The sequence below is a fragment of the Pleurodeles waltl genome, chromosome 2_1 (assembly GCF_031143425.1).
Source record: "Pleurodeles waltl isolate 20211129_DDA chromosome 2_1, aPleWal1.hap1.20221129, whole genome shotgun sequence".
NCBI lineage: Eukaryota > Metazoa > Chordata > Amphibia > Caudata > Salamandridae > Pleurodeles > Pleurodeles waltl.
Window position 1 is genome coordinate 189,490,210 of NC_090438.1, and position 21,477 is coordinate 189,511,686.

Sequence of the window (21,477 nt, forward strand, 5' to 3'; positions counted from 1 at the left end):
GAATGGCAATTTCGACTTTCCCACTTGACCGACGTGCCAAACTTTCGGCAGAAATGTGAGTTATACCCTAGTCGTTCAGTTCACCACTGCGCCGTATACCCCAGTGCGTTCCAATCCCTAGCAAGCATTTTATTCTGGAGGAGGGTCGCCAGGGAGTAACAGTTCCTGAGCAGCTCTGAGCCTAAGAACGGGTCAGCTTAAACGAATAGGCCAGTCTCATCCATCGGGACTGCTTGCTATGACTATTTATAGGTAGGGTTGTATTCATCAATGTACCTGTTTGTTCTAAAACGTTAGAAAAGCCATCTTACGTTTCCAAAGTAACATTGCATAGTTCGTCTGAACACTCGTGTTATGTATTCAAGAAATGTGTCACAGGGTTTCACTGTGACGTGGCACGAGGATGAGTCCCGCATAAGCCCCTTGTCCTACCTCACGGGAGGTAATTGCACAGCCAAAGTGTCACTGTGGCCACGAGTATGCTAAAGTGGATTACATTATTTATTTCCGTTACACAAGTAATCAAAGCAATATTACCCAAAGGGCCACACACCGTGCGTGCGCCTTATCACATATTCCGATAGGAACCTCTATCTGTCTGTAAAGCACCTTCATTTTGGTGTGAAGTTCCCCGTCAATGGGCATTGTCATTTGAGACAGGGCTTTAAATGGGCCGGTACTGTCCGGTACGGAGGACCAGTACTTTTTACATTTTAGAGGGAGAGTACCTGCACTTCTCAAGAAAAACTTAATACTTTTCATTGGAGAGTACCGGCAGTTCTCAGACATAAGCAGAGTACCTGTACTTCTATTTTTCCATTTCAAGCACTGGTTTTAGGGTGCACTTCCAATGCTCTACTGTACACTGCAGCGAGTACGGGGCTGCCTGTTCTTTTTTTTTATCCGCCCGGGTATTGAAGTGTGTGTGTATTAAGGGTGCCATCTGCTCTTCAAGCACCCCATATTTTTCAATGCCCTGCTTTGATGCTTCTGTCACAGCATGCTGCAGCGGACTAGCGGACCTAAGGTGCCTCCTAGCCCGTTGTGTTACTTCCTCTTGCGGCCGCTAGGTGGCTCTACCGCGCTGCCTTTGCCCAGCCTGCTAGGCAGGTGTAAAGAATGGCATTTGCCTTGTGAATGGGAAGCGCGGCTAAGAGCGGATCTGTGGGCTGGGAGCCGCTGGAATGGGTTTCTTCACCTGAACTTCAGACTGAGAGGGTGGGGTCGGGGGGCACCGGGGACCATGTGCCGGGAGTAGTGCCAGTCTGCTGGTGCTGGAGGAGTCCTGGGAGCCCGGTGTGTGGTGAGAGTAGAGGTTATCCTGCTATCTTGGAGTGCGTCCTGCTGGCACCGGGAGTGGAGCTGAAGCAGCGCGGGAGCCGCTCTGCTCCTCACTGATGCCCGACGCAAAGGGGTCTGGGCGCTGTGTGTCTTAAGGAGCCCTTCCAATTGCATCTTCGTCCTCAAGCCGGCGGTCTGGTAAATATGTACCCAAGCGGCGGGCAGTGAGGGGATGCCACGCGGGAAGGCTCCAGCCGACTGAGCCCGTGTCCACTGGGGACCCCTCTCAGCAGGAGGAGGTCTCTGCCTTGGACGCCGAGCGACAGAGAAGTAGCTTAGGGTCATTTCACGTCACTTTGGATGCGTCCTGAAGGACCCGTGGATGAGAGGAAGGCACGACTCTTTGGGGTTGCGTGGACCGGCTCTTTGAGGCTCACAGGTGCCCGGTGATGGCAGAGGTGGCGAGGCGAGCGGAGTGACGGAACTTGGCGCGGGGTTTGCTCGGCGACCTGACTTGTGGACGGGGTTAGGAGAGCTTCTTGGAGGAGAAGTCTTCGGGGTTTGTGGACCTCCTCCCCCGTGGTGTGGAATCAGGTGTGATAAGGGGGGCTATGTGTGCGCGAGCCCCCGTAGCTGTGCTGTCGCCGCCTGACTCCAATGTCTATTGAACGAGAAGGTAAGGAGCTGCGTGGGACTGAATCCCACACGTTAAGGGGTTCATTTGGGGGGACTGCTGTAGAGCCACAGGCACGCACTTGGCATTTCTCGAGTCCACACACTAGTCTGGAAGTTTACAACGGAAGAATGTTCAGATGAATTGAGGCTCACCCTGCTTCAGACATGTGAAGACGGCTTCTGTCCGTGCTGGGTGCCTGCAAAGTACTCGCTAAACACCGCTAAACACATGCCAAGTTCTTCATTTAGCGCCTGGCACTTGTGAAACCTAGTGTGATCACGAGAAAAACGAGTCTTGGCACTATTTCACTGTTTGTGTATGCAGGAAATGACAGGCTTTACTGCAAGGCGAGGCTGGGTCAGCACCAGGCGGGACGGGACAGCTCCCTGTGCCAGCGCAGTATGAGGTGACGTGAGTTCATTCGGGTGTCCTGCAGGTTCACATGTGAAAGGTTGTTCTGAGCGTGCTCCTAGCATGGACATGTTGGCCCCGGATGTATGATTCTTGTGCACTCTTTGGGGTCGAGGTGACACTGGCGAGCTGCTTTGTTCCACTCTCCACAGGAGTTACCTGGATGTGAATGAAGTGTTAATGCCGCGAAGGTTGGCGTGAAAAGTGCACGTTGGCTTTCAGAGATCTGTCATTGTTACGGCGTGTTTGTCATATGAGAGTGGGGAGGCACAGGGCTGGCGGGGGTTGGAAGGTAAAGAAATGTGACGTGTTATGAGTCCCCGGCAGCTCTCACGGACTTCTTTTAGCGGATGCTCTTGCTTTGCCCCTTCGCGTCCCTGGCACTGGCCTTGCCACCCACCCCTGGTGCCGGAGGGGACGAAGGCATGGGCAATAGCAGAGAGCCAGCAGGGCGCAGAGAGCCACGTGAATGTACATCGTTTTCAATTATTTCCTTGTCCAACCCATTCGTGGCAAGTAGGAGACCGCTAGGGGGGCAAAGGGTTCAAAACCGGTGGCGCCATCAGGGGTTAAAGCTTGCTGGGTGTCACGTCACCTGCATGTGCATTAGTGAATGGACGGACGCCCATGGCAGGGGTCTGCAGAGTGTAGACGGAGGGCGAGAGGTGGAGCTTCCCTCGTTTATTTGTTTTTAATATCGGAGGTCTTTGTGATTTAAGGATGCCTGGCATCTCTTCACCTTCTTACCCCTCGGCAGTGCCCGCGGTGCCACGTGCTGACCGTGTGCGCGTGGGCACAGCACGTTTGCGCGAGAGGAGTGTAACGCACACGTCGCGCCTGATGTGGGCTATGCCCCAGACAGTGGCCTGTTGTCTGCGCCCAGCTGCAGCTGTAATGGCCTCGGCGAACTTCTTTCTGTCAGATTAGTACAGCGGTTACCTTTTCTCTCTGGTCCTAGTTTACGGCACCCTTGAGAGAGTGTCCTCCCATTCGCGCCCTCTGTAACGCACACTGTGTTTACCTTTCTATGCATGGATGCTATTTACCATAAGGTCGGATGTAGCGGAAATTACATAGTTCACGACCTTGAAATCCATATAGTTAGAGGTAACGGAAGTGACATCATGCACCTGTTGACCTCCAAATGTCATTGCAAGGACAAACCTTGACCCTACATTGCACATGTATTTGCAGCCATGGGGCTAGGCTGTTGCTTACAAACAGTGCCTTGGACTGTAATGCAACCAAAAAAAGGGCTCCACATTTACAGTTTGGAAGCAAAAAACAGCTACCTTGGCGTGTAGTGGGCCCCTCAGACCTATGTGCCCTGCGTTTACTACACCTGCTGCACTATTGATAGCTGTGCCTCGGGTTAGCTGAAAGTCACGGAGTAGAAACAACAGAAGGTTTGTAGGTCTCCAGAGCATTTTCATTACTTTCTCTTCTCGGGTCTTGCAGCTGCCACCCCTGGACCTCCCTGATTCACAGCAGGCCTTTTATGCTGTCACAAACATATCAGCATTTTATTGCACCAGGCATCTCCTTCCAGGAATGGCAGAGCCCGATTGCTAGCAGCTCCTGGGCAATATCTTCATGCACACGGCCCACATGGAGCTCGTGTTCCATGAGTGCAGTACATGCTTGCATACGCCTTGCGTGCAGCTCGTGCCCCCATGAGTGCAATACATACACATGACATGACCACCCCAAAAGTGAATAGAATAGTCACAACTCCCTCTTTCCCTTTGCTTAGTTCTTTATGACACAAATTATTCTGCAAGCATCTGGCATTTTCCAGCAGCTACAAGAGTATCCCTTTGATACTGGATTTCAGAGCCCTCCTTTGCACCAGACACCCAGCATCTTCGGGTGTGTCTGCACTGAGCTGGCAGTGTTGTCGCCTAGTAGCCAAGTCACAATATTTCATCCCTAAGCTTCTGTAACTAAAACCGGAGTATGCACTGATACACACAGGAGGAGAGAAGAAAGATTTGTGGGCAAGCACTTTATTGGTAATATGGTTTTTTGCTGCACAGCAGTTTATTTGATGTAATCTGGGTGTTCACAAAGGAGTCCTTGACATGTCAATAGTTACCTGGGAACCCCTCAATACTTCATGCACAAGGAGGACTCCTTAATGCAGCTGGCTGTCTCAAGAGCCAGCTCTCTGAGATGTCTTGGTCCCCTCCTCTGGCCTTACCTGTGGCAGTATCGAGAGATGGGGACTACTCAGCCCATCGCCTCGCCTCTCTTTGAGACTTGCTCGGGGTGTTTACCGCTTGTCTTTCGACCATTCGACCTGTCAGGGCTTTTAAGCTTGTAGTTACGGCCGTTTACTCTGATAGGACTGAGAAGAAATCTACTACTAGGCCCCACACTTGTTTTTGACCCCCTTCTCCCTCAGCATGTCTTGCTGTGGGAACTCTGTGCTTAGCATCTGTTCTTTGACCCCCACTGTTCATTGGCTGTGACATCACCCTTTGCCCAGATGTGCTTCCACTGCTCTCCCTAAGTGTTTTCACTAACACCATCTTCAGCACTTCTTGCCCTTGGAGTTCTGTGCTTAGTTTGTTCCCTAATCATTAATAAATATTAGCTGTGGTTTCACCAAAAACGTAAATTCACCAAAATGCCAGGGTAGCAAGAATGACATCACATTCCATTTGACCTTCAGTTTCACTCACACACATGCTTACACATAAACACATTCACACATACACATACTCTCTCTAATGTAAACCCAAGCTCACCTGCAAGCGCACTCGTAACATATATTTAAACCCATTTTCTTTACTTACCCCAGCTTTCAGAGAAGGTCATATTCCAGCTAATTGTACTCCATGTTTTATTACACTAATAGTGAAAAATTAATCATTTACTATTAGTGTGATAAAAAAATGGAAACATGATTTGCTATAAGTGTAATAAAAAAAACAAGAGATAAGAAATAAGAAAACAAAGAGAGTGGAGCCCCAACCGATGTCCGTAAGGAAGAGCCTCCACTGTATTTCTGGCACTGATTTTGCCACCTTTGAGGCCCGGAGTCTCAAAGACAGTGTCAGGAGTCGCGAGGAGCAACCCCTTAATGAAGTCCCTGGCGTGTCACTCTTTGCTCCAATGTGCTTCCACTACTGCTCTTGGGTGCTTGTAGTGCCCGTCAGCGCTTCTAACTCCTAGATGTTGGTGATTGGAGGTCTGTGCTTCAATTCTGCTTCCTAAATTGTGCAACTCTGTGGCTGTGGTGTTGCCCTCTGACCTGGCAGTGGTTCACTCTTCTCCACAGCATTCTTTCTCTTGGAAGTCTGTGCTTAAATTCTGCTACTTTCTTTCACTGCTGTCCATTGGTGCCTTCCATCTTAGCTTCCAGAACAATTCTAGGTCTATGCAGTCTGTGCATGGTATCTGGTCTACGATCCCTGCTGTTTATTTGGCTGCAGTGCTGTGCTTTGCCCAGGAAACATTCTCCAAGTTGCCCCTGAGTGTCTTCGCTCTTTCCTTCTACAGCTCTCCTTGCTCTGGTCTTTGCTTAGTGTCTTTTTTGGGCTTGGCCTTGAAGTGCCTTCACTGCTGCTCCTGGGCACCTTCCAATTTCACTTCCACAACATTTCTTGCTTTTGGAAGTCCCTGTACTTCTTGCTCTTGAGGTCTGTGCATGATGACCGCCCTTTGCTCCGAAAGTACTTCCACTGATGCCCTCTGAGTACTTCCATCTTCCATTCTATGGCACGTATTGCTTTGAAGGTCTGTGCTTGGAGCCTGCTCTCTGGCCCGTGCTGTTTTTGATATCAGAGTTTTTCTTCAGTTGCGATTCTCTCCTGCAGCACTTTTTAATTTTGAGTGTCTGTGATCTGCGTCTGCTCCCTGCAGTTGCCCTTTGCCCTGGAAGTATTCCCCTGATGCTATTAGGTGGCCTCACTCTTCTCTTCCATAGCATCTCTTGTTTTTGAACGTCTGCTTTGTGTCTCCTCTCTAACCCCTGCTGTTGTCTTCCCTGTAGTCTCCCTTTGCCCTGGAATTGTTCCCCGTGTTGCCCATAGATGTCTTCATTCTTCTCTTCCACAGCACTTTTTTGGTTTGGAACACCTGCTTTGTGTTTCCTATCTGACCCCTGCTGTTGTCTTCCTTGTAGATGGTCTTTGCCCTGAAAGAGGTCCTTCTGTTGCCATTGGACACCGTCACTCTCCTTTGCTGCAGCACATATTGCTTTTGGACATCTGTGCTTTGTGTCTGGTTTGTGGCCCTGCTGTTTTCTGGCTGTGGTGTTTCCCTTTAGGGCCACTGGAATTAGGCAGGAGAGGGACACATTATGTGGTAGGGTAGAGTAAATTATGCAGCAAAAAAGGGCAAAGTATGGGGCATAATGCAGCACATTTTGTAATATTGTTACTTAGTTATGTCATCATTTTTAAACTTTGTAACACTGGCTGGATATAGGTTGCACCTGATTAGTACAATTTTAGTATCCAAATATAGCAAAAAGAACCAAAAAGGTGACAAGCCCAGCTTGGCAATGGTCCTTTCACTGCACAGCAAAACATGTAGCTGCATTTTTTGTAACTTTTTAACTGTTTGAACTGGAAAAACGTTTTTGCAAAAAATCTGAAGATTATGCAGCAGAAGATAGATTAGGTGGCAAATGTGGCAAATCTATATTTATGCGACAATCAGCCGCACAATTACATAATTCCAGTGGCCCTGCCAGTAATACAGATCACACCCATTAAGAGCATTTCATACTTGCGTGAAGGTCTGGCACTCTCTCTGACAAATAAAAGAAGTGCAGGCACTATGACCATTTGAGTACCTGTCAGTGTAAAACATCCAACCTTTGCTCTGCCCTTCCCTCCTCCCTCCCCACCAGCTCCCTCCTGCACTGGCATGATTTCCGGACCCCAGTGGTTGCAAGCCGAGTAGGCAGTGTGATGTTTAATCTTGGAAATTAGACTGAGGTGGCAGTACCCCCTACACACACATAGTGCCTTTACTCCTCCCTCCCCACCAGTGAGTTCCCTCTTTCACTGGCATGTCCTCTTGACCCCTCTTGCTATGAGATACCAGCAGTGTTTGAAGTGTTTTTTTTTTTAAAGTGAGGGGACTGTGATGCTGTGCACAAAGTGGGCATAGAGAGTGAGTGTAGGGGAGGGGTCAAAGGCATGGCTAAAAAAAATATTATTCTGTAGCTTTTTTTCGGCCTATCACTTTCAGGTAACTATGAATGCAATAATACACTGCTTTAATGAAAAATAAATGCAAGTAAGTTAATCAGTGGGAAATGCACCATTGTATATTGTGAACTAGTTATTAGTCAATGCAATACTGAGGTCTGTGTCTGTAACCAAATAGCCACTGAACTGGTAGGTGCAAGTGAAAATAGTGACTGAGTACCCAGCTTGTGACAGAAAGCACTGTGAATATGTAAGTCATTACTTTAAAATTTAGTCATAACAGTATAAGAAAGGCTGTACAAAATGCACAAAAGTGGTTAAGATTTAAAGAAAAGTGTTCCAAACAACAGATGCAGTAATACCCATGGGCATCTGGAGGGAGAGTGGGGCACGCTTGCCCCCTCCTGTATTTAGGTACAGCCCGGTGTGCAGGCTCAGGGTGCAGCGTAACACTACGGCTGCTGTAGTAGTATGGCCTCCTCCAAAAACAGTCTTGGACGCCGCGGACCATGGATGAAGTTAAAATGATGCCCCTCCTGAAAAAATTCCTGCAGATGCCTTTGGTAACACCCAGACTGTAGAATTCATGTCTTCATTGGATCAGTGGTCACATGATGTCACAGAGTGTTATTTTAGCATTTCATCCTTCTGCGGCCTTTCTCAGATTATTGGTCTTGCAGGCCTCAGGTTTAATTCCTGGTACTGCATACTTAGTCGTTCATCCTTTTATAGTTTGTCAACATTGGTGATGATTTACATCATAGCAACCGCTGTTTTAGGTGTCTAAGCAATATCATGTGTAGTGTGTGCTATGTAAAGCATCATATTACTATGTATTTATTTAACTGTACATAGTGCGATTCTTTTTATAACTGTCTTTTAAAATCACACATTTCACAAAGTAGCTGGTAGCCCCTTTACAATGCATCTCAAAATGGATACAACTGTCTCATCAGGAAGCTTCAAGTGATGCCATCAATTAACGCCAACACTAGCTTCTGAGCACCCTTTACACTTGCAGATGAACCAGTTATGCACATTTATATTATAAAGCGGCAGAGACCCTGGCAAGAAGGCTTGTTTCTTGTTTAGCTGTCTGTCCACCTTCGGATTCACAGCACAGGAGACTTCCTGAATGACACTTCAGCTGAAGTATATAAGTATTGGATTTAGCCATCCTGGGACAGTTGTCTCTTCACAAAAAATAGAGGAACTCTTTTTCTTAAAATAAAAAAGTATAGGCACAGATCCCGCCCACCTCAAACACTGGGTACCAGTGACTCTGCCAGCAGTGCCACCCCTCCCTCTCCGCCCACCCACCCAAACACACAAATTCCAGCGCCTTCTCACCTCCCTACCCACCATTAAGTCCCCTCATGCACTGGCCTGCCTCTCTGACCCCTCACTGCGAGTTACTAGTGACTGCTAGCCTGGGACACCCGACCCTCCACCTAGTGCATTCACTCCTCCCTCCCACCAGTCACGTCTTGCTCTGGCTTGATCCCCTGACCCGTCTGGCAGTGGGATGCCAGTGAGACTGCCAGCAGTGGGAGTCCCCCCCCTCCGCCACAGCCCCCTCGGTTAGGGTTGTGATCCCAGCAGTGCCCGCCCACTGTTACCGTGCGCGCCCCCTTTGTCACCCCGGCAGTTACTTCAGCCTCAGCGGCGGGGGAAGTGACAGGCGAAGAATTAAAGGGGGCGTGAGGGGGCGAGCCCAACCCGTCCGCGCTGTTAGCAGAGACAGGGATTTTATGGCGCTGACATTCTGGAGACCGGGCAGAACTGGTTGCTAAGTACAGACAGATTGCTCTTTCCGTCAGGAAATGCCTTTTACGTTTCCAAGAGTGTTCTTAACCCTCTTAAGAATGTGAATTTATATTTAGAATAAATACACAGCGGATCACAAAATAAATTATTGTCACAGCGAGTCTGTTTATATGTCACGTTCTGTATCCCTGTAAGACACAGATGTACACAATGTGCGGACATTTGATTTGAATGCGTGCGAATGCGTAACCATGCTACAAATACAGATAAATTAGACGCGGTCGTTTAAATGTTTTAGAATAAAGTGCAGTCATTGATTAAGGTCCAAAGACAAAAAAAAAACAACAGGGATTGAAAATTTATAGTGGACCTCCGAAGGCTGACCGATCTACTGTAGATTAATATTGAATAGCGCTTTGTACTGCACCTCTCCTGTTTCTAAGCGTTGTAAGCAGCAGATGTTGACATTATTCAGTCTGTTACCACGTTTTCACACCTTGGAAGGTTGAAAGGCTGAGTAAGCATTACCGAGGCTTGGACTCACGATCTGCAGGTGCATATATATCTGAAAAATAAGAATACAACTTTAGCAAACTAAACATTATCCTGTCATGGTTTGGTTTAGGACTGAGGTAGATTCTCCTTATTGGAGGTGCGCAAAAAATAACCCATCCTGGAGTAGGCAAGCCTGAGTAGTTCTTTTTTGGGGGCGGGGCAGTGAAGCTGCTGCAAGGCCTTCCATATGAGGTGTGAGGAGTCCACAACATTGTCAGCCAATAGGATTGAAGTCAACAGCAGGAAGAAGTGACCACTTCTAAATTCAGTGACCAACAAAATAATAATAAAAATCGTGTCCAGTGTTAAGCACAGCAGTCAGGTGAAGTGCACTTCTAGTCATCAAAATTACGTAACAGTGCGCAAGATATTAGCAGAATTGCGCAAGAAGAGGGATTCTGCATTTAGAGTTATTTTCTTAGTGCAAAAATACTCCACATCCAAAATGGACGCAAGGATGCATTTTATGCTAAGAAAAAGCTCTAAATGCAACAGAACATGAACAGCTGCTGCCTGAGCTCGATAAATGTGCGTTTATGGCAGCATTTTTTCCCCCCAAATTACCCTTAATTACATGAGCAGGAATAATCACGTTGTTATCGATAATTCCACATCAAAGAGTAATGCAGAATTACCAAAATTACTCGATGTAATTAAATTTCCACCCAGGCTTAAAAGTAAGACTCTGATGGAAAATCACTGGGTTTGCAGTAATGTTCGGGTTGGTTTTTTTGGAGTCAAGTTATCTATCGCCATTAAATACAGCGCCAAAAAATCGCTATTGGGTGTAGAGCGCTGTATAGCTAGTACAGATGAATATTAGAGTTAAAATATGTCAGCAAGCACTCCCCGTGTTAGCAGCTAAGATCCCTTCTACTCCCTGCACCCTTTGATCTCTTGAATCTGTTTCGTAGGCGATTCCTCGTTGCTGACTCCTTTCTCACAGCTCTCAGACTAGAACCCACTGCATCAAACTACCAGATATTGACATGTCCTTAATTGTTCAACTATCTCAAAGTTTTATCTATTGACCAGTTCATTGAGGTCCAGTTATCTTTCCCGAATCAGATTCTGATTGCCCCATACCGTACCCCCCCCCCCTCCCATCCACAGGGATCACCTCTTCAAGCCCCGTAGGGAGCAGGAGGGAGGCACGCTCAGATATTCGATATTTCATTGCATTTCGAAGACACCACCGACAAACACAAGCATTGGTGACCTCTCGGGTGATCGGAAATTCATGTCTCTGCGTGGTCAGTGGTCATGTGACGTCACAGGGTGTATCTTAGCCTTTCATCCTTCTGAGGCCTTTCTCAGGTTATGGGTCTCGCAGGCCGCATGTTTCATTCCTGGTACTGCATACTTAGTCGTTCACCCTTTTATAGGTTGTCACTAATAGCGTTGATGTACATCATAGCGACCGCTGTTTTGTGCTTAACCAGACATATGATTTGTGGTGTGCACTATGTAAACAGTAGTATTAATGTTCATGTATTTAAAGGTATACGGTGCCCACACTCAACCCTTAACTTTTACCGTATTTCTATGTTCTGGCTTCTGAAGCGTGTACACTCTTTTTGAGAGGTGCATTTCCCATAAGGCCCTGCAGTGCTCACAGAGGCAGGCCAGAGACAGCGGTCCGCACTCATTGACTTTGAGGCAGTTTGTGAATTATGAAGCATCGATCTGTCTTCCACTGGAAGTATCTCCTGGGCAGATGTGGGCGGGGGGAGAGCGGCGAAACACCGGGTGGCGGGGGGGGGGGGAGAAGAAAGACCAGTCTCACATAACTGCAGCAGAACACCCGGTCACTGTGAGGGAATCGCCGTCAGATGTTTCTGCTTCATGAAAAAATGCCCCCAGGGCAACCCGCATTCACAGCATCTGCCTGCCTTTCGATCTGGGACGAAATCCCTCGATATAGGGCTGCATGGGGTCATACGTGTGTATCTTATTGGTCTCTGTAAGGTTTCTATTGTTGCAGCAGAATAATACTGTGTCTTCACACACCTTTAGGGTCAGCGGCATCTGCGTTGTTGTTGCTTTATTTATCACTTAAGTGAAGTGATGGGCTCCTGGTGGAATGTGTCTATTACTGAGCATGTTTGAGAGTTGTCTGTTGCTACAACAGAGGGCCTGATTTACAAGGCCCTAGCGCCTCCTTGCGCCACATTAGCGTCATTTTTTTTACATTACTGTGGTTCAAAGAGGCAAAAATCGCTGCACCATGTTTACAAAGTGGCACAATGCATGCATTGCACCACTCTGCGTCCCCTTGGGCCACATTAGGCCTGCATGGGCATAAGGAATGCAAGGGGGGGCGTTCTGACATTACAAGGCATGCAAAAATGGCGCAGTGAAATCTACAAGATTTCATTGCACCATTTTTGACATAGTTTTTAGCACCTTCTCAAAGTAGGATTTAAAAGGATGCACTCATTGAAATCAATGGGCCTGCTTGCACTTTGCTGCACTAGCATCAACATTTTTACACTAATGCAGCAAAGGGCTACAATAGCGTCAAAAATGTTGATGCTGTTGGCCTAACATATTCCATGGTGCGCCATATCGTAACTTCGGCGCACCCATGGTGTCGTTAGGTGAGGGTGCAAGAAATCTGGTGCATCAGTACTGATGTGCCAGATTTTTGTAAATCTGGGCCATAGGGCAGATTTCTTGCGCCCCCTCTGGACGCCACCTAACGACACCATGGGTACGCCGTATTTATGATCTGGTGCACCATGGCGCACGTTATGCCAATAGCGTCAACAGTTTTGACGCTATTCTGGCACTTTGCTGCACTAGCGTCAACATTTTTTGACACTAGTGCAGCAAACTGCTAGAAGGTCCATTGATTTCAAAGGGTGCATCCTTTAAACGCCTGCTTTGAGCAGGGATTAAAAATGACGCCTAAGATGGTGCAATGAAATATTGTAGATTTAATTCCACCGTTTTTGTGGGACTCCTAATGCCAGAACGCCCCCCCTTGCATATATTATGCCTGACGCAGGCATAATGTGGCACAAGGGTCGCAAAGTGGCTCAATGCATGCGTTGCACCACTTTGTAAATATGGCACAGCGATTTTTTCCTCGTTGAGACACTTTAGCATTAAAAAAAAATGACACTAATGTGGTCCAAGTAGGTGCTAGGGCCTTGTAAATCTGGCCCATATTTTTAAAGCGACCTTGGCTATAAATAAAGATGTTTTTCTGAGCGTTTGCCTGGAAACACCAAGCCCAAAAACTTGGGTGAGATTAGGAATGTGCATACCCTCAGTTGTCTTCATCCATAATGAAAAGGTGCAAACTTGAAGCTTTGGCCTTTGTCTTAATACCGCATTATCACATTTTCTGCTGGCATTCTAATTCGGAAAGCATGTTGTTACTCAATTTTTTGCCTGTGTCTTAATGCTCAAATAAGTGACATACCCGGTTTATTCCTCTCTTAATCATGAAGTAGCCTGTTTCTTTAGTTTGGAGCTATTTATACACTTGCAAGTACTAGAAAAAATGCATTGTTGCAGCAGCTGCTTGTGTCTTAAGTCTGAAATAATGTCCATACTCACAGTTTCTCCCTGTATCTTAGGGCCAGATGTACCAATCTGTTTTGTGGTCTCAAACACTTCAATTCATAAAATGTAAATGTTTCATTTAAGGAAATCGGGCAGCTTTTTTTAATGTTCTTTATTTAAAAACATTCACAGACATGGTGGTCTGCTGACCCTTGCATACCTGTAACTATGGCTATTTGAAGTGAGTCACAATTCTCGACCTACCCAATAAATAATATTTGGGTATGATTGCGACCCACTCCAATTCTGAATTTTACAAATTGACACCTTAGCAAGTAGGCTGCAATGTAAAATTTCATAATGGTTGCCAGAAAGACTGGTCTCAAATTGCAACTAATTTTTATGATCAGTTCAACAACACTTTAGCCATTAGTTCTGATGTATTTAAATGTTCTCGTGGCCTGCCTGTGTCTGAAGTCAAGTGCATGCTCACAGCTTCTGCCTCTCTCTTGAGTACAAATTAGCAAAGCTTATGGCTCCCTCTTGGATTTGAAGGGGAATCTTCACAGCCTCCCATGTGTCTTAACTCTTGAAGAATCTGCACACTAGCGGTGTATGCACACGATTTTCTTAAAAATAATTAGTCTGCTCTCAGCCTATGTACACATTTTTATTCTAAAAGATTTGCATTTTTACAACCTCTGACTTTGTCTTAATTCCGAACACATTGTCATAGCTAAAGGAGCTGTTTTTTCTCAACTCTGAAACCATTTGCACACTCTTGCTGCAGTGATCGGATCCCTTGCACACAAGGCACAGAAACAACACAGTGGTGCAGAGGGAGACCCAACAAGAAGGAAATAAATCTGGACGACATTTAGGGGTCGACAGGGGTCACAGCTCCTGCGACCCCTATCACACTGCTTGTGACCCATGGCCTCAGAGGAAAGTGATACATTTTTAAAAGTGATTTATTGTTTCAAGTGGAATTGTTTTAGGTTTCAGTAAAAACACCCATGCTTCCTGCCCCTCCCGTTGCTCCTGAAAATGTGAAAAGGGGTAAAAAAAAAAGACCGTAGACAGTAGGGCAGAGAAGAATTAAAGAGACGTCAAAGAGCGGTGACAGATGAGAATGATAGGTGGTAGACAGGTGGCAAAGAAGCAGCTGGGAATGAGAGAGAGGAAAAGAGCAGTGACAGTTTGAGAGAGGACACAGATGAGGAAGAGGTAGCTAAGAAAGACAGAGAGGGAGGCAAAGGTGTAAGAAAAGTAATAAGGGGACAGCTGAGAGACCGATGGAGGTTGGCAAGACTGAAGATCCAGCTCAGAGATGGACGGGTAAGACAAGCAATCAAGAGGCAGTTTAGAGAGAGTTGAGACACTGCTGAGAAAGAGTCTGTTCAGAGAAAAGGCAAAACAGAGTGTGGAGGAGACATCTGAGAGGGATAAGTGACAACGAAAAGAGAGGCAGCTGTGGGGGAAGGGAAGACAGGTGTGAGAGAGAGGCACAGTAAAATGAAAGATTAGGAAGACAGCTTAGAATTATGGAAGTGGACAGATAAGAAAGTGACAGATGAAAGAAGGGAGGCAATTGAACATGTGGGGATGAAGTGACAGAGGTGAATGGGATTCTTTAGTTGTACGGTTAGAAAGAGAAACAGAGGGAGGTTAGAAAAACAGCTGAGGGACCCTAGGAAAAACAGGAAGTGGTGGGGAGGAGAAAATGTGAGAGGTGAGGTGATGTTTAGAAAGGTGAGAAAGAGACAGCCAAAGGAGTAAGAAAGGTGGAGACAGGTGAAAGGAGTGAAAAAGAGACAGCACAGATGAGAAAGTCAGAGGTGTGAGATATATGAAGATCAATGAAGAGGAGATAGGAGTGGGGAGAAAGAGACAGCAACAGGTGAGAAAGACAGGCGAGTGAGAGGAGGTAGAAAAGGCAGGTATTTGAGAAGCAGACAGCTGAGGGTGACAGCAGGTCAAAGGTCATATGACATCACTTTCCACGATGTCATTGGGGTTAAAGGGCATGTTATGCCACTTCACCTGCCCGTGGCAATTTGGTGAATCAATGTCCATGGAAATAAAGAGTATGTCCTACCACCTCACACTGCGATTGTCACTGGAAACACCTCATCATCTGGAATAGTGTGCAGTTCTGGAGGGCACACTGGGAAAGTTACTTCCAGTTTTGGGACTCTCATCTGTCGTGTCTTATTCTGTGGGTTGCCTGCCATGTATTTTGTCCAATTCTGGAGACTGTATTTGGTGTGCTATAGCAAGCCCGGGAAGCTTCCTCTTTTGTGTTGTTTGAAGTGCCTCAAGCCCTATGTGTACCCACACATAGAATATCCCTTAGGTGCCAATCTCCATTGTTAGCCATCTTCTCCTGAGGACCCGGGATTCAGATGGAAGTTCTTTGATGTTTGAATTTCTGTGTCAACATGTTCTTGATATGTATTAAATCACTAAAGAAATATGTCTTCTCCAATTCATATTTTACAAAACAAAAGGGTACCCTTTCAACAATGAGGCACTTATTCTGACCTGGATTATGCAGTCGGTAAAACTGTCCACCGGAAATACTGGAACTCCCTAGCCATTCTCTACCGCCCACAGCAGCCCCTCCACAGCGTTTTTACCTTCCAAGTCCAAGTTCAACAAGTTGGATTGCTTGATGTGGATTAACTGAAACTGCACATTTTACCCCTTTCTTTCCTGCAACACTCTGAAGCAGGTCCTGATTTCCTTTTGTCTGCGCCGAAAAATCACAGGTCCAAGCACAATTTGCTCTAGACTTAGGGCCAGATGTAGGAAAGCTTTAGCGACTCGCAAACGGCGAAAAACGCCGTTTGCGAGTCGCTAAAGCCCATCTGGTATAAAGAAATGCATTTTGTGAGTCGGAACCGACTCGCAAAATGCATTTCAGAGTCGCAAATAGGAAGGGGTGTTCCCTTCCTATTTGCGAGTCGCACTGGTATGCGATTCCATTTCCGACCGCTTTCGCGGTCGCAAATGGTCGCAAATGGTCGCAAATGGACTCGCAGTTACCATCCACTTGAAGTGGATGGTAACCCAGTCGCAAACGGGAAGGGGTCCCCATGGGACCCCTTCCCCTTTGTGACTGGACCAAAAAATAATTTTTCAGAGCAGGCAGTGGTCCAATGGACCACTACCTGCCCTGAAAAATACCGAAACAAAAGGTTTCGGTTTATTTTTCAAAGTGCAGCTCGTTTTCCTTTAAGGAAAACGAGTTGCACTTTGAAAAAAAAAAAAACTGCTTTATTTCAAAGCAGTCACGGACATGGAGGTCTGCTGACTACAGCAGGCCTCCATCCCCGTGAGTGCCCTGACTCGCTATGGGGTTGCAAATTGCGACCCACCTCATTAATATTAATGAGGTGGGTCTTTGCGACCCCATAGCGACTCGCAGAAGGTGTCTTGGACACCTTTCTGCATCCCAAATTGCGACTTGCAATTTGCAAGTCGCAGGTACTCGCAAATTGCAAGTCGCAATTTGGTAAGTTGCTACATCTGGCCCTTAGCGTGTTAGCTCGGTAGCAAAAACCAGAACAAGAGGGCTCTGAAGATGGCTGCCGACTGGGCCAGTTCATTGTGTGGAGGGAGTCATCCTGCTGCCAAGGCCAAAGGTCTCTGAAGTCAGTTTAATTTCACAGAAATAATGCCGTCCTTCTCTAAGTTAGATGTAAACATTTAAACTAGTTTCAATCTTTAAAACTGTTTGTTATGCTAGATATACATTTAAATTAGTTTCAGTTAAAAAAAAAAAGTATTATGCTCACTCGATCACAGTATTTATTAAAATTTACCAAAATGCTACAGTGTTCTTCATGTGATTCTACTGTTATAAGAACAGGTAAAACAAGTTACTTTTAAAGAAAATTATTTGAATTTTTATTAAACATGTATTCTCTACTTGTACTAAGTACTCTAAAGACAAAAAGCAGTCATTTAATGAAGCAACATACATTTTCAGTGCCACAAACAGCACTTTAAGTTATTCAGTGTTGTATAAAAAAAAAGAGGAGTTTTTTTAAAATAAGAACCTGTTCAGGATTTCAACTCTTTCACTAAATGATGTTTCCGTGACCAGCTACTGAGCAAAATGGCCAATTATCACATTTGATGAAGAAAAACGAATATTTTGAAATATATTTGGATATGTCCAATTTTGAAAGCTGCCAAGAGAAGGCACCATTTGCTTCTTATTGATGAAACGTCATTATCAGATATGAATCCAGAAAAACTACACTGTCAGGAATAAATATTTATCTCAATTCCTACACCCATACATCATCCATATGCACGCTTTCTTTCCAGGTTAGAAGAAGCAAAGCTTGTGTGCCTGGTGGTGGTTGGATGGCGCATGTGACGTGTCTGTGGGCAAGCAGCCTTCTAGTTCATTCCCCTGGAGCGCGGGGCTGGTGGGTTGGGCGACTGGTTGACTGCGCATATCATTTGGTGCAGAATGTTCGTGAACTTCGCTCTTATGGTAATTGGAGGTGTCTTGGGCACCAGACCCATTGCAGAGTGAAACATCATCAAAGAATGTTATTTAACAACCCAGCGAATGGCATTTGCATAGTTATCCCTAGAATCCGTTCTATCTGTGCATGGTAAGGTACTGTCCAGCTAGTCAAGTCAGGTTCCCATAGTCCCATTTTCTGTGTTCAATAGCGCTCCACATCTGAGACTGCGCCTCACTTGCATTCACATCTCATTAGCAGGAAAGCAAGGGGACTTTAATTGACATGTGAATGAACACAAAAACTCCAAAAATTCAATGCTCCCTTTTCATATTGTCACTGTAGGTGGAAGGAAGTCAGACTGCTGATGAGATTTCTTCATATTGTTTATCCATAGACTGGGGGTTGTTTGCATGGTGCATGCTGTTACATTCTACTAAGTTAGAACTCAGCTTTCAGGCAAATAAACTTAATTGCAAACCCATAGCAACATTAGGGAACACATTTCTCTTTCAACAATGTCCTTTTCACACAATGGGGAAAGTTTGTTCTGGCATGCTGATTTTTCTTCTTTTGGAGTTAGAGGGAGGGAGAAGTATTTATTTTTACATCATTATTTTTTAGCTATCATCATTCTTTTTTAGCTCTGATCAGACTGCAAGGCTTCTTAGTTTATTTGTGGGCTGAGAACATAGGCTTCCCAATTTGTCTTTTTAACCTCACCTACTTAAGTGGTTGCTATAGATAATGTTTTCACTTTGCCTCCGGGGTATATGTTTTTTGCTCATATGGGTATTCAAAACCAAATGGGGATGGCACTTTGACCCTGAATCGGATTAGTTGTATTTGAGACACTCGGCTTAAAAATGAATTTTGTGTATGCCTTGTCATACCTTGTCTTTAGTGTTAGTCAAGTGTTATTCAAGTATCATAGAGCCGTACAGCCTTCTTTACAAGTGGTATCTGGGGTACTGTGGTCAGTGGTATAAAAAAGTAATAACTAACTGTAAGTGATGAAGGGTCCTGTCTTTTTCTACTAATGGTACTATTAAAAATAGCAATGCCACTTATCAGCTCTTTAAACGAGTCCGCTATATCAGTGCACGGACAAATCAAGTTTATTTGATGTTCTCAACACTATATTCCTATCAGGAGTAGACTTGATATTGTTTTTTCTAAGCCATCGCCAACCCATATATTGTGGTTGGGAACATTGTTCTCATTTAAGGTCACCAAAACAATCATTTCTCTTTTGTTCAATGTAGAGGTGAACCAACTGGCCATCAGAGAATGGAATAATCTTAGCCATAGAAAATAAAAGAAAGCAATTTCTGGTGTGTGAGAGGTGACAGGGGTCCACTGGTTATTTGGAGGAGATGAGTAGAGTGTGCAAAAGGACCGGGGGCACCAAAAGATAATCAATGTGTACTAACATCATTCTAAATAGCAGACTTGTCCTTTCCTTGTAAAAATTAAAACCATGTTTCAAGATGAGCTGATGCTGGCAGTGGTGGCCACATCATCACTGCTATGGGCAGCGGAGGAACTACAGAAAGGGTATTCTTCTAAAAGTTTCTGTTATTTCAAAGCAGTCTTGAGACATATTTTTACAATGCAGTGCTTGCAGCTACGGTCAGGGCTGAAACAGGCCTTTGACTGATTGCTTCTGTATCGGGCTGGCCAAATCTGAATTATCGTCCCAATCAATAAGTGATAAAGGTGCGTGACCTCCTGCTCTGCAAGCCTCACTATCTCCAACTAAATGGTCTGGAAATAGAACTAAAGAATATGATTTTTTTTTTTTTTTTTTTATAATTCACCACTTTTCCTGCCTTGCTAAATTTCTCTTAATTGATGTTTGGAGTTATATATTTCATAAGATTTTTAAACACACTTAAGAATATTGTTTTAATGAGAATGCGTACATTTTATAATGCATAAAATGTGATTAGACGATTAGGATTTTTCAGATTCACAATTACTTTTAACATGCAGAAGTTACATTTGCACACTTTGATGCACTGCCAGACTCTCCTGGTTATTAAGGGATGCTCTGTGATGGTTCTGAGCAGTACAACGTCTCAAACACCCAGAAGAATGGCATGTCAGTCCTGAGCAGCTGCTGTACTCTTTCGTACATCGTGTGGCATGCAAAGGTTCCCTTTGTATTATTGTTAGGCAGAAGAAGAAATATCATCTTACATCTTGAATGGTCTTGATGCTAAGGTGAGGCCACAATCCCTGTAGAATAAGTAAGAAACTGTCAGACATCTGATACCCTGGCACTTCCCTTATTAACCATGGTCAATGGGGGGACGGAAAACAACAGGAAGTGGAAAGGAATTAGCTGCAAAATCCCTATTTACTTTCTGTACTTTCCACTCCTCTTATTTGTCAAGTCATTTGACAACAAATAAAATGCTATTGAAAAGTTAGGAGCAGGCTAAGTGTTCAACTTTTCAATATCATCAGTGGTCAATAGATGTGTGATTTAATTTCGGCCACCTCTGTACTTCTGTTGACTCAGCATCCACTCCACATAGTTCCATTTTAACCCCCGAAAGAAGCCGACTAGATCGTTAACCCCATATAAGATTTTTGTAACATCATGTAGTGGCTAAAATACAAATCCACATGCATAACTCCAGCCTTGGAAGCCTTTCTTGGCTCCTGGTAACAGGGGAGTAAAATCCAGTAGGAAAAGAGCTACAGATAAAAGAGTTGTTCTTGCTCTCAAAAGGCTCAACTTATTCCTGAAAATATATCTCCGCTACCTACCGAGCAGGGATTTGAGGCGAAACAGGAAGAAATAGAAGGGTAGCAGATAAAAGGCACTGGCCTCTGTGCTTTGACCTGATACTTTAAACTAAACCATTTTATGGAGAGTACAGGAAGAGCCTGACAGATATTTAGGTTAGATTTCCTTTTCCTTGTCGGAAAAATGCAGTAAGACTAAGTCACCTTCTTTGTAGTGACTGAGTTACACTAATTATTCTACTAAATCAGCGTACTACCCACCACAGACTAATTATGCCATGTAGATCCAGCCTGAGCCCTTCCCAAACAGAAGGCCTTAGAGGCAGCCACTAAATGGATATTACAATGGACCTATCAGGATGGTTTTATGGAGCAATGGGCCCACTTGGCCATTCATTGACAGCTCATACCAGGTCACTGAACATTTATTTGGCTGGTCCGAAGGCAGTGCACTTCTTTTGTTTAGCACTAAACCAAAGTTTCACATAAATAAATAGATGCATGTTTTGGAGAACAACTATCAGGCGTAATTTCAGCTGCAAGCACCAGGTTTACCTGAGTTGTACAAGTCATGCCTGCTATTACCATGATGCACATGAGAAGTAAGCCTGAACAAAATGCAACTCAACTAGAAAATCCATATGTGTTGTAATAACTCTATTTGCTTTGTCAGATATCAACCCTTTAAATTTTACATTCGAATGTAGGGATTTTTTTTTGTGGAAAACCTGTTCATTGGTTATGCATGAGAGAAATTCTTGTAGGATTCTGGCCATCAAACCCACATCTTGCATATGTCTACTAAGAAAAAACCTAACGTTAAAACTATTCAAAGATAGCTTCATTGTGACTCCTATGGATTCCTGTC

The 21,477-nt window shown here is 45.0% G+C and overlaps 1 long non-coding RNA gene across 1 annotated transcript in view; it reads left to right on the plus strand.

Annotated features, from left to right (window-relative positions):
- The first annotated feature begins 1,185 nt into the window (after positions 1 to 1,185).
- LOC138258615 (uncharacterized) overlaps positions 1,186 to 21,477 on the plus strand; it is a 361,124-nt gene continuing 340,832 nt past the window's right edge. The window contains exon 1 of the long non-coding RNA XR_011198458.1: positions 1,186 to 1,957. This is a non-coding gene — a long non-coding RNA (uncharacterized lncRNA). The remainder of the gene's footprint in view (positions 1,958 to 21,477) is intronic.